A 12,012-nucleotide genomic window follows, 5' to 3' on the forward strand; every position below is an offset into this window, starting at 1 on the left:
ACAAAGCATTTACGACGGAGGGAAGGGTTCAGGATAGGACCCCGAGATCGTAGAAAAGGGGCGTGGAGGAGGGGGTGGGAGGTGGAGAGGGATGCCGAAAAGGAACAACATGCACATTTCAGCCATTTCTTGTACTCTAAAAATGCAAATTTTAATAAAAATATTTATATGAACAAAAGCTGGGGCTGGTTTAGCTCACTCTGGGGCTGGTTTAGCTCACTCAGCTAAATCGCTGGCTTTTAAAGCAGACCAAGCAGGCCAGCAGCACCCTTCGATTCCTGTACCAGCCTCCCCGAACAGGCGCCGGAATGTGGCGACTAGGGGCTTTTCACAGTAACTTCATTGAAGCCTACTCGTGACAATAAGCGATTTTCATTTCAGTTCAGTTAGGAGAAATTCAAAGGTTGCAAAGTCCTCTCAGTGCCCCTCGACTGCCCTCTCCATCCCTTGACGAACCCCTCAGCACCACCTTCCTCCCTCGGCATAATACCTGTATTCTCTACTCCCACATCAACTCCTCGTTTGGTGTGCCCGGTAATTTTGGTCACGACTTTATTTCTGATACAAACCATTTATGTAAATCTGCAACAGTAATTGTGTCAGCACTAAGCCCTGAGACATTCTGCACAGTGCTCCCTCACTCTGGCATAGCTCCTATCACAAATACATATAATGTCCTAGCCTTCTGCCAGGTTTTCATCAATTGCACAGGTTTACCCTCTATCTCCCTTGAGTTTAATTAATAATGTTTAGTGTGAAATTTGGTCAATAAACATTTTGGAGTTTGAGGTCCCTTTTTGTCTTATCACAGTCCAATTAGATTGCCATGCTCAATGAATTCAAAGAAGTTAGGTCAGCTTGAAGATCTTCCCATTCTGCATTCACGCTCTCTGCGGTTAACAAAGTTACTCTTGTGCAGATGATCTTTGAGTGTATTTTTTTTGATCAATTTCAAAATGTTAAATGGAGTGAATGAGAGACTTGGGCACGCAATCAGCTGTGCTGGTTTTTAATCACCACATTTGAATGTGAAACAGCATGAATCAGTTTCAAGTCTTCTGGTGTTTCATTAATGGCCAGTGGCTCCCTCCTACCGATTCAGTACCTCAGTAAGCACCTGCACAGTCTCTCCATGCTGCAGTAGAATTGCTATCTTGCCCAAGATTTTTATTTTGTCTTACTCAGACTTCCATCTTATTTACAGTTAGGGAGATCTTTGGAGAGGAAATGTTGCTCACACAAAATCAGAATATTGTGGATGCTGGAAAACAGTTCTGATGAAAGGTTGTTTTTAACTTGAAATATTGGGTGGAATATTTTTTAAAAAGGCTAAGTGTCATTTTCGGTGAGAAAATCGATGCTATTCTTGGTGGCATCGGTGGAGTGATCCAGACACAATTCTCAGGTACTTGGGAATTTTCATTCCCCCCTGGTGAAAAACACCATGACTGAGGGGCAAAGTGTTTGGATCCCCCACCCAAGGGTATTCTGAGCACTTCAGCGAAGGGGGGCTTGCATTTAAACGACCACACAGCACTTGATCTCATTCAAGCCAGGAGGATGGCAGTTAGGAAACCAGCTCCTAGATATACTGAGGGGTCCCTCAGCTATTTACTGGATTGGAGGAGAGGCAGGCTATAATATACACTCGGGCTGGCAGGAAGTCCTCCAGCAAGGTGCCGAATCTCGCCTGGGAGTCGGTTGCAGCACTTGGCAGTGCCAGCAGGCTGACCAAGAGCACGGGTGTGTTATGCGGGAAAAAGATGAATGACCTTCTTCGATCATCAAGGGTAAGTGCTCCCAGTCTCCTTTCTGCACTCTACTATTCTGTCACCCTTTGGAATTTTCCTGGATCCCACATGCTGCCATTCACGATGAGTGGGCCTAACCATCTGCCTGACATTGAGGGCCAGTGAGAAGGGCTGTGTTCAGATGGGAAGAAGCAATTTCCTGAGGATGTAGCTGCCACACAAGATTCCTGGAAAATGAACACATGTAGTCACACACCAGCTGCACATTGAAGGAGTGGATCCCCTTCCTGTTTATTAAAGGGGACTCCCTGATGTAATGGGGTGGATAGAATGACTACGAGTGCAGTTGTTTGCTCCTTGAACATGTAGCAGACTAGCTTTGGTGCTGATCCTGTAGTCCTCTAGTCCTGCTGGACCTGAGCCAGGTCAAAGTGAAGTCCAGTGCCCTTGCACAGAGTGTATCCATTACCTCATGGATGCACTTATAGACGGATGCCTGTGAAGTGCCACACAGGGCGGCACGGTGGCACAGTGGTTAAAACGGCTGCCTCACAGGGCAGGGACCCAGGTTCGATTCTGACCACAGGTGACTGTGTGGAGTTTGCATGTTCTCCCTGTGTCTGTATAGGTTTTTCCAGGTGCTCCGGTTTCCTTCACAGTCCAAAGAAGTGCTGGGTAGGTGAAGTGGACATGCTAAATTGCCCCAAAATGTCCAACGGTTCGATGGGGTTATGGGGATAGGGTGGGGGATTGAGCCTATGTAGGGTGCTCTTTCGGAGGATTGGTGCATACTCAATGGGTTAAATGGTCTTATTCTGCATTGTAGGGATTCTGAGGTCACCTGTGGTGCCGTCGAAATAACTTGTCGCATAAAAGTTGAAGGCTGCTGTGATCTTTACGGCCACAGGGAGGAGATGCCCTCTACCTCTACGTGGCGCCAAGTCAGAAAGAATGTGGCACAGGTACTGCACAGTCTCCCTGATGAGGCAGATTCTCCTACAGCTCATGTAGGACACTCGAAACCTGTATGCTCAGGGTTGCCTTCTGTGCCTTCATGCCCCTTGTTCAGCTGGTGCAGCTCCGGCCTCTGAGTTTGCCCTGTGGTCTCCTGGCGCTGTGTCTTCCCTGAGTGCTTCTGCTCATTGCTGCTGGAGTCTGTGCTCCTCCAGGCTGTGATAAGAAAAATAGCCAGCTCAAGTGGCTCCATATCCATATCACTCGGTTAGTTGCGATGGATGAGTGAGAGCGATTCAAGGCCGACTGGAAGAATCCCAAAGCCTTTAGGTGCAGGGGATGGTGCCGGCAATGCATAGCACCCAGACCAACACTGCTAGCATGTCAACCACCGTGCAGAGCACAACGTGCTCGGAGTGGTGATGTCAAAGGCATGGCTCAGTCTGTGACACTGTTGACTGGGGTCCCTGGGCTGAGAGGATGTCTGCCCAGGGCATCAAAGACTAAGGGCACGGAAAGCAGCAGGTTGCCTTCAACCGTCGATATGCATTCTGGGACCCACCTAGATGTAGCACGAGGCCACAGAGGATCAAGAAGAGTGAGGAGCACTGTGGCCACTGGTGAGGCCACTATCATAGACAGGGGGATTGGAAATCTGTCACATTAAGATGTTCACCATTAAAACATTTCACATCTGATTAATGTGAAGCCTGTCACATAATCTTCACAGCAAGCATGCCTGCGCCCCACCCCCTGTTACCCCCCTCCCCCAGTGATCTGAGATCAAGAGCCCCCATTGTAGACTCTGTCATGAACATGGGTGTGAGTGCGCTGTCAACAGAAAGACAGGAGTCAGACGTAATCAGATCCTGATGAACACCAGAGCTTTCCTCACAGAAAGTGATCATCACTCCACCTTGTAAAGGGACCCACTTCCTGATAGTGCCAACACAGGCCCATTGACTCCTGGAGGGGGAGGGGACAAGGTGGTCAGGGAGTGGCGGTGTGATTCGGGGGGGTGGGGGGGGCGCTGTTGAACTGACGGACACAGTATCACCATAGGAGAACCTGACAATGGTGAGAGCCTCACTGGTACTCCTGGTGTGTCAGATACTCGCCATAGATGGTCTGCCATCCTCCGTGGCATCATGCCCCAGCCCCTCCTGGTCCGCCTCCGTCTCAAGGGAGGCCGCATGTCCCTCCGTCTCCTCCAGCATATTGCCCCACTGCTGTGCCAGATTGTGCAGGGCACAGCGGACCACCACAAAGCAGGAGACCATCTCGTGGATGTACTGCAGGGCCCCACCAGAGTGGTCCAGGCATCAGAACTGCATTTTCAGCAGCCCAGTGCACCACTCAATGACAGCACGATGGCAGTATCGCGGTCGAGAGCATTCGGCGCCGAGACTGGTCCAGGGTCACCGAGGCGAGTCATTGTATCGGGTCTCCGCCTTGGTTTCAGGCCTCCACACCGGCTTCATCAACCATGACCTCAACGGGTATCCCTTTCCTCCCACAAGCCAACCAGTCATTCTGGGGTGGTCCTCAAAGACAACCTCAGAGCGCCCAAGTAGGTAGCTGTTATGCATGCCCTCAGGGTAGCAGAGAATCGGCGATTCTCCAGCCACGATGGGCCAAAGTCCTGCTGCTGTTCTGCCGGTCCCGCCGGCGTGAATTAAACCACGTCCCTTACCGGCGGGACCAGGCTGCGCGGGCGGGCTCCGGTGTCCTGGGGTGGGGGGTGCATGGGGCAATCTGGCACTGGGGGGTGCCCCCACGGTGGCATGGCCCACGATCGGGGCCCACCGATCCACGGGCGGGCCTGTGCCATGGGGGCACTCTTTCCACTCCACGGCCATCAGCCTCCGCGATGGCCGACGTGTAGGAGACCCCCCCTGCGCATGTGCGGGGCTGATGTCAGCAGCTGCTGACGCTCCCGCGCATGCGCGGACCGCCGCCGGCCGGCGGAGTTCCTTCGGCCCCGGCTGGCGTGGTGCCAACGGCTTTCTACGCCAGCCATCGTGGCGCCAACCATTCCGGCGTGGGCCTAGCCCCTAAAGTTTCAGGCTTGGCCCCCAAAGGTGTGGAGGAATCCTCACCTTTGGGGCGGCCCGACGCCGAGTGGTTTACGCCACTCCATCCCGCCGATAACCCCCGCCCCACTGGGTAGGGAAGAATCCCACCCACTGTCTCAGTCTTGTCGAATGAATTTAAAGCAAAGTTTATTTCTTTAAGAACACATTTTTGGCACATTCACACAAAATTAACTGGAAAGATTTTTTTTCTGCGTGCTTTGAAATGTCCTTGAATCACCAACGAGTGAAAGCAAAAACTTCAAGATAAAAGTGACTCCAGATTTACAAAATTAAAAGGCACTTCAAAAAAATAGAGACAATTTTTATGAATGCTTCAAGGATTCTCTGACGGCTAAAATACGTCTGCTAATTAGTCAAACAGATCACATTCTTGGTCACATCTGTCTCAGTTCTGAGATTGCTTCAAACTCTTGAATGTACTCTTATATCAGTAAGAATACTTGCAGTATATTATTCGTAACATTTGAGACAGTCATGGACAGTATTCAAAAGATTAGCAAATTTTATAACTTACTCATATTTCTACAAATTCAATAATTTTCAAGAATCATTTTATTTTCCAGAATATTTTAGCTAATATTTTAAAGGACCCCTCTCTATAATTGTTGAATCCAATAGTAGTCAGTGCGTCAACTTCCTGATGTTGAAAAGGATAACTAAACGGTGCCCGTGTGACTTTGCAATGGGAAGACGGAATATCTGCGGCATTCAACATCAATCTCGTTAATGAATCCAAATTAGGCTTAGTGACTGTCTCGCTATCTTTGTGCGAAATCCGGTATGCACCCTCGGGAGTGGGCTGGCTAAATCTTGAAATAAATCGTGCTTGGCGCACGTCTCGATTTTGGCCTTTCCCATGATCCACCTGGCATACATGGATCCGTGCCAGGTGTAACATGGTGGCTGAATCGTGCCCAATATGTTTGATGCAGATATTCAACAAGTTTATATGAAAGACACAATTGAAAAACGCAGCTTGCAATAAATCCTTTTTGCATGAACATCAATTGAAAAGTCACTAACATGGATACATAGTCATAAATAACAAATATATAACACATAATAATTTTTATTGCCACAAGGAGGTTTACATTAACACTGCAATTGAGTTACTGTGAAAAGTCCCGAGTCGTCACATTCTGGAGCCTGTTCAGGTGCCAGAGGGAGAATTCAGAATGTCCAAATTATTCTGTTATTTCATTCTCCAGAGCAGAATTTGTGCTCAAGAGCCCACATATACATATATTCCCTCACTGAAGGAGCCAGTGAGGCCGTTGCAGACAAATCATACTGTCGTAGTCAATATTTTCCCCGCTTCTAGACTGTGATAGAAAGATGCAAACATGATTCATTAGGTAAGCAAAACTGAACTTTATTTACGAATTAGAACTGCTAGTAGTAATGGCTGAGACTTGAAGTCGGAAGGCAGTCAAGTACAAACTGCTGAGTCCATCCCAAGTCTGCAATCTCACAGAAGAATAAGACGATTTTTATACATTATTAGGATCAAGATAACATGAATACAGCTTGGTCAGGAATTTGATCGAAAGTAACAATCATTACAATGGCGTCACCTTGCTGACCTTTAGGGGACTGGGGTCTCATGTCATTATCTTGTCTTTGTTTTAAGCGATGGACAAATTTGTTTGAGTACAGGAAGAGAGACTTTTTTAGCTTATCGTATATATTTAGACTGCTCTGGTCTCATGACGAACGCGTCTTATCTGAGTTTTAGAGTCAGCCAGTTCTCAGGTCAAGTTGACCTCGGCTGTTTGTATCTGTGTATTTGTATCTGTGCCTTAGGTTATGTGAAGTCAGTTTAAATTCAATTGTACCAAGAAGACTCGACTAGTTTTCCCATCATGCCATTATTTGCTTTGCACAATACCACAATACGATTCAATTCCAGCCTTGGGTGACTGTATGGGATTTGTATGTTCTCCCTGTGTCTGCGTGGGTTTCCTCCGGGTGCTCTGGTTTCCTCCCACAATGCAATGATCTGCGGGTTAGGTGGATTGCCATGCTAAAGTGCCCCATAGTGTCCCAGGATGTGCAGGTTAGATGGGTTTAGGGGTGGGCTGCTCTTTCGGAGGGTTAGTGCAGACTCAATGGGCCCAATGGCCCCTTTCGCATCATCGGGATTCTATGGACTAGACATATCCCAGTCGCAGGCAAGATCAGGTCAGATCTAGACCTACGACTGTGGTTTCCCCCACCGCCCGCTTCCTCTGATGTCATCACCCCATGCCCCAGGCTCTCACCCGCTCGCTCTCCAGTCAACTTATCTTTTGTTCCGAGTTACCCAAGCAGAAACCATGATATTAAAAAAAAAACTTGTCTGGCAACTGCTGGCATGAAGCTCACACACTCACAGTTTGGTTTCCCCATTCATTGGCGAATGATTGAACCTATGCATGAAGGAACTAGACTGTGATTGGATAAGCAAGCCTTGAGCATTTTTAAAATTCTGTCAGAGAGGTTTTGGAGTTAGACGGCCTGCAAACACCATGTTGGGCTGCATGAAAGGCTTTTCAGGCCGGCCCTTGGACACGCCTACTCTAGATTATAAAGTGCCAAAAATATTAGAGTAACAGTTATTCATTCCTGATTTTGCTTATGGATCTAGGAATTTATGAACACCTATTTTGCTTATGGATCTGGGAATTTATGAATGCACAACATTATGGATTCACAATATTGACAGACAAAACTGTAGCTACATTTTAGGAGATTACAATATTGCACTTCTTATTAAACAATATTCGACCCCGAGAAAATCCATGTGATCTCTTCAATAGATGAAGGTTTAGAATTCTGAAAATACAAACAAAATAAATTGATTGGAGGAAAATTCAGCAATAAATAATTTATGACTTTTATTTCCTGCTGTAAATCTGGGCTATCTGAAAGCAAAATATAAAAACGACCCAGATCACAGGAGGATATTATTGTTCAGTCCCTAGGTGACTTAATCACACAAATTAATATATCACAGTATGATTCATCTCCCACCATAAGAAGTAGGATTCTTGGACTGCTTTTCGGATCAACAGACAGATCTTGAAGTCCTGCATCATTTCCAACATATCCTATTTACGCTGGATTCTGGATGACATGAACTCCCACATGTGGAAAACATACCTCAGCCAGGACGTTTGAGAATAGTGCTGAGTTCAAATAGAGCCCATTTTGTTGGAGAAAAGGGAGAGATCATAAATATCAGAAACATTGTTGGCCATTAAACAAAAATTGCCTACCTGTGTCAATGGAAATTGAAATAAAAATCTGTTCTATTAGTTTCAATAGTTGTTTGTGAGCTTAAACCTAATGCTATTATATTATGAATGCATTTCTGCTTTCCACAAACTATCATTAATGCAGTTGGGGAGTGGGGTTTTGTTGTAGGTTCACAGTTTGAGTGACAGTGCAAAGAAGTTATTAAAGAATCACCTGTCATTGCTATGGAGTTATGAATACAAATGTTTGTTTTTAGACGATTAAGTACTTCAGGGGATTTAAATGAATGGGAGTGTTTCTTTTAAATGGAGTGAACTCTGCAATAGACACTAAGAACTTTATTTCATCTCAGAATGGATCCAGAGGCCTGCCTCTGGTGGATAGTGGGTGATTGGCATTGATATTTTAAGGTGAAGAGTGGTGAGAAGGACATAAGTTGGCACAGGCACCATGAGGGCCATGGAGCAAATGAGAAGTCATTGGGGAGAGGTTGTAAGTATTGGGGCCTAAATGTTTAAAACAGAATAACTAGGGAATTTGCAGAGAACCGAGATGGGTATTTTAATAGCCTGCTGTGATACTCAGAAGCCCCTATGCTCACCTCCAATCTGTGTTTGGGGTGGCGGCTATCCCAAATCCATTCCATACCCATTCCTCCCTCTCCCCCATCCACCCCAGGCGAGTGTGGGGAATTTCCCGACTTGAGCTTGTCATGTCAGAAGCAAACATTCCACCCAATATATCTAGCTTTAAACGGTGGCAAGCGTAAAATGTAAAGCAAATGCAAGGCAGCTTTGCATGAGGACGGTAATTTGGTTCGTATAATTTAACTCCTTGAATGTGGAAAATGTAACAGTGTACAGTAGTTGAGGCAAGAATGCATTTAAGAGGAAGCTAGATAAGGACACGAGGGAGAATGGAATAGAAACATGATAGGGTGAGATGGGACAGAGTAGGAGGTGGCTTGGATGCAACTTAACCAATAGAATAGACCAAATTGAAAATGTCCTGTTTCTCTATGCTGTAATTTGCATTGGGTGATTGACATCGAGATCAACAAATTAGACTTGAGGATTGTTGCTAGACGATCATTCATTTCTTGTATCTTAAGTCATTTGGAGGGATAGGCCGAATAGCTGATCACTGCTCCTATTTTCTTTGTAACGTTAACATAAAACATTTAACAGGATCCCTTAAGGTTTTGCATGAAATTCTTTCATATGTTGATAAACCAATACAAAATATTCTAAATCCATTCTGAAATTTTATTGGTGATATTGACTTCATTGGGCCTAAATTTGCTGTAAGAGTGAACATCTACTGTAGGTTAGACATGTTTGAGTTGATAAAAGCTTTTGCGTGGCAATTAAGTTGCTGAATGTTTGAGTTGATAAAATCAGTCAGGGAAACAAAACAACTGAGATCTGAATGGACAGTGTTACTACCAGCCCCAGTAGTTGGGTTTCCCCAAAAGCTTTGGGCAACACCCCTCGATTTCTCACCGTCGGCTGGGGTACACCCAAAATTATTACAAACCCGGGTGGATGACTGGCTGAGTGTCTTTATTCACCCCATGCCCCCTGCTGGTAGCAACAAAAGCATTTAATCGAACAAAGCATGCGATTCTCCCTAAAATAAATTAAAGTGTTATTTTGGGTAGGTTTGACAGGATGTTTCCTGCTGTCTTTTTGGGTGGAATCCAGACATGGATTCACCCACAGTTGGTCGATCTTTTGGGGCCTTGGGACGTTTCGGCCCAGTCCATCATTGAAGAGCTGAATTCACCAGTGAGACCAGCTTCTCAGAGAACGGGGCGGCATTTTGAAAGGGTGCCCTGATCTCTCCCAGTGAGCTTGAGGGTGCCCCCACTCAGACAAAGTGAGCGTGCCCCCCTCCAAAGTGAGAACACCCCCTATGGGGTCACTGAGAGCTGCCCCCAACTTTCTGGACCACCCTGTCCCTTTATAAAACTCTCACTTTCACGGCCAAGTCCCCACTCAGGCTCCAACCCTTGGCAGTACCAACCTGGCACCTGGGAATCCTGACACTGCCAGCCCAGTATCCAAGAAGTGCCACCAGGCACCCCAGCAGTCATGTTGGCACTGTCAAGGTGCCCGGATGCAAGGTACGTGCAGGGTACTGCCCTATCCCCGATCACTCAGGGAGCTTCATTGGCCTCAGAGACCCTCATAGTGGCCATCATGCCTCGTCTCCACTTGTGGAGATCAGCACAAATCGGCACCCGGTTGAGGTGTTGCTGGTGACTTCTGGCTGCCGGGTACATGTGGCCTCAAATAGGCTGTGCATTTGTAAGTGAACCGAATGGTTCAGCGAGGGTTTCACACAGATCATGCCGAGTGCCAGGCAATGGGGTGAAAAAATGGTGACCAAGGTTTTCTTTCCATTGGATATATTTTCCAGACCCAATAGTTATGTTTAAAAAGGATCCAATTTAACCAGGTTTTCTTTCTTTTGTTATTATAGGGCAAGTTTATTAACTACCAGAAAGGTAAGAAGAAATGAATGAACACATGCATCTACATTCATATGGATTAGAATAAGAATGGAGTCCAATAGTAAGTAGATTTAAAAGTGTAATACAGAACTGCGGTAGAGCAGCCCAGTTTAAGGGCAAGAGCTTTGCAGTCCATGTGACTGGCTCGGTACCTATCGTATGGGAGTGTGCAAACCCCAACCAATGGAGAGAAATCATGGGGCCCCAGAGGCATGTGCCCGGGTAGTGTGAACCCCGATGCTGGAGAGTCAACATCTATTCAGCATTGCTCTGTGCCTGTATATAGTAGCCCTTGTCTACTGTTAATAAACGCCTGTAGTCATTGCTGGAAGTCTCCAGTGTCTTGGGCCGCCACATTGACGGAGGCCCATCAATCGTTAGTTTTCCGCAGTGCAGGATTTGAAGGGGAAGGAGGAAACCTTCAAAAGTCAGATGAGAATAGGAACCATCACCAGTAGCAGCCACAGTGAGTAAGATACCAATGATTGGAAAGTTGGAACCAAGGGACTGGTGATGGGAACAAGTACATCAAATGGCTCTGCTATTTCTTCACAGCAAATGAGATAGCAGGGGAAGAAAAGTGGAAGGTGATACTTTTGACAACTTGTGAGTCTCAAACCTACAACCTGATAAGAAGTCTTGCGTCCCCAGAGGCTCCTGACTGAAAAATCTTTAACCAGTCCATCACTTTGGTCAAGGACATTTTACCCCCAGGCCCTCGATCATCCTACAGTGTAAATTCTGTTGTTAGGGACCCAGAAGAGTTCATCTCTTCTTTCATAGTCAGGCTCTGCTGCATGGTTGAGAACAGAGTTTGGTGCAGCCCTCGACGAAATAGCTTTGTGACTGCCTAGTTTGTGGAATCAACAACCTGAGCATTCAGGAAAAACTCTTTCGCTTTATCTAATGTGATTCTACTTTCAGCCATCAAGATAGCTCAGGCGATGGGGTGTGCGGAAAAGTCAAAGCTATAAGGGAGAACCCAGAACCAGGAATATAGATGAGCTAAGGCGGGCCTGGGAATGATGAAATATTATGGCAAGTACATTCCAAACCTGCACCATTAAACCATAAGGAAAAAGCAAGGTTGGCAATGAAACTAACCTCGGTGATCTTTAAACCGCCTAGATTATTTTGATTGAGGAAGAATTGTTTCTGCATTAAGTCGACTCTCCTTGCCAAAGCAAGTGGCGCCACCACCAGTACCCCAAGAAATTGTCTTGGCGCCGAAACTCTTTGACACATATGGAATTGGAATCAGTGAGATATGGTATTATTGAAGGTGAGACAGATGATACAAACAGGTTGGCACCACGAGAAGTCTGAACAGCTGAGGACCTATTTAACCGACAGGGATTAACTAACCTGTGAACATGGAGTAATACTTTGGAGCTCTCGAGTTATCATTCCCTGCCAAACTCAGTAATTGTTGCCTCCTTTAGCCTATCTCTATCCCTGG

At 46.3% G+C, this 12,012-nt stretch overlaps 1 protein-coding gene across 2 annotated transcripts in view; it reads right to left on the reverse strand.

Annotated features, from left to right (window-relative positions):
• Window positions 1-6,838: 6,838 nt before the first annotated feature.
• Window positions 6,839-12,012, reverse strand: part of LOC119976720 (hepatocyte cell adhesion molecule-like) — a 32,899-nt gene continuing 27,725 nt past the window's right edge. For both annotated transcript variants that reach the window (XM_038817449.1, XM_038817450.1), the window contains one exon: window positions 6,839-7,615. The gene's annotated coding sequence lies outside the window, so the exon portion shown is untranslated. The remainder of the gene's footprint in view (window positions 7,616-12,012) is intronic.

This window comes from Scyliorhinus canicula, chromosome 13, assembly GCF_902713615.1.
Source record: "Scyliorhinus canicula chromosome 13, sScyCan1.1, whole genome shotgun sequence".
Lineage (NCBI taxonomy): Eukaryota > Metazoa > Chordata > Chondrichthyes > Carcharhiniformes > Scyliorhinidae > Scyliorhinus > Scyliorhinus canicula.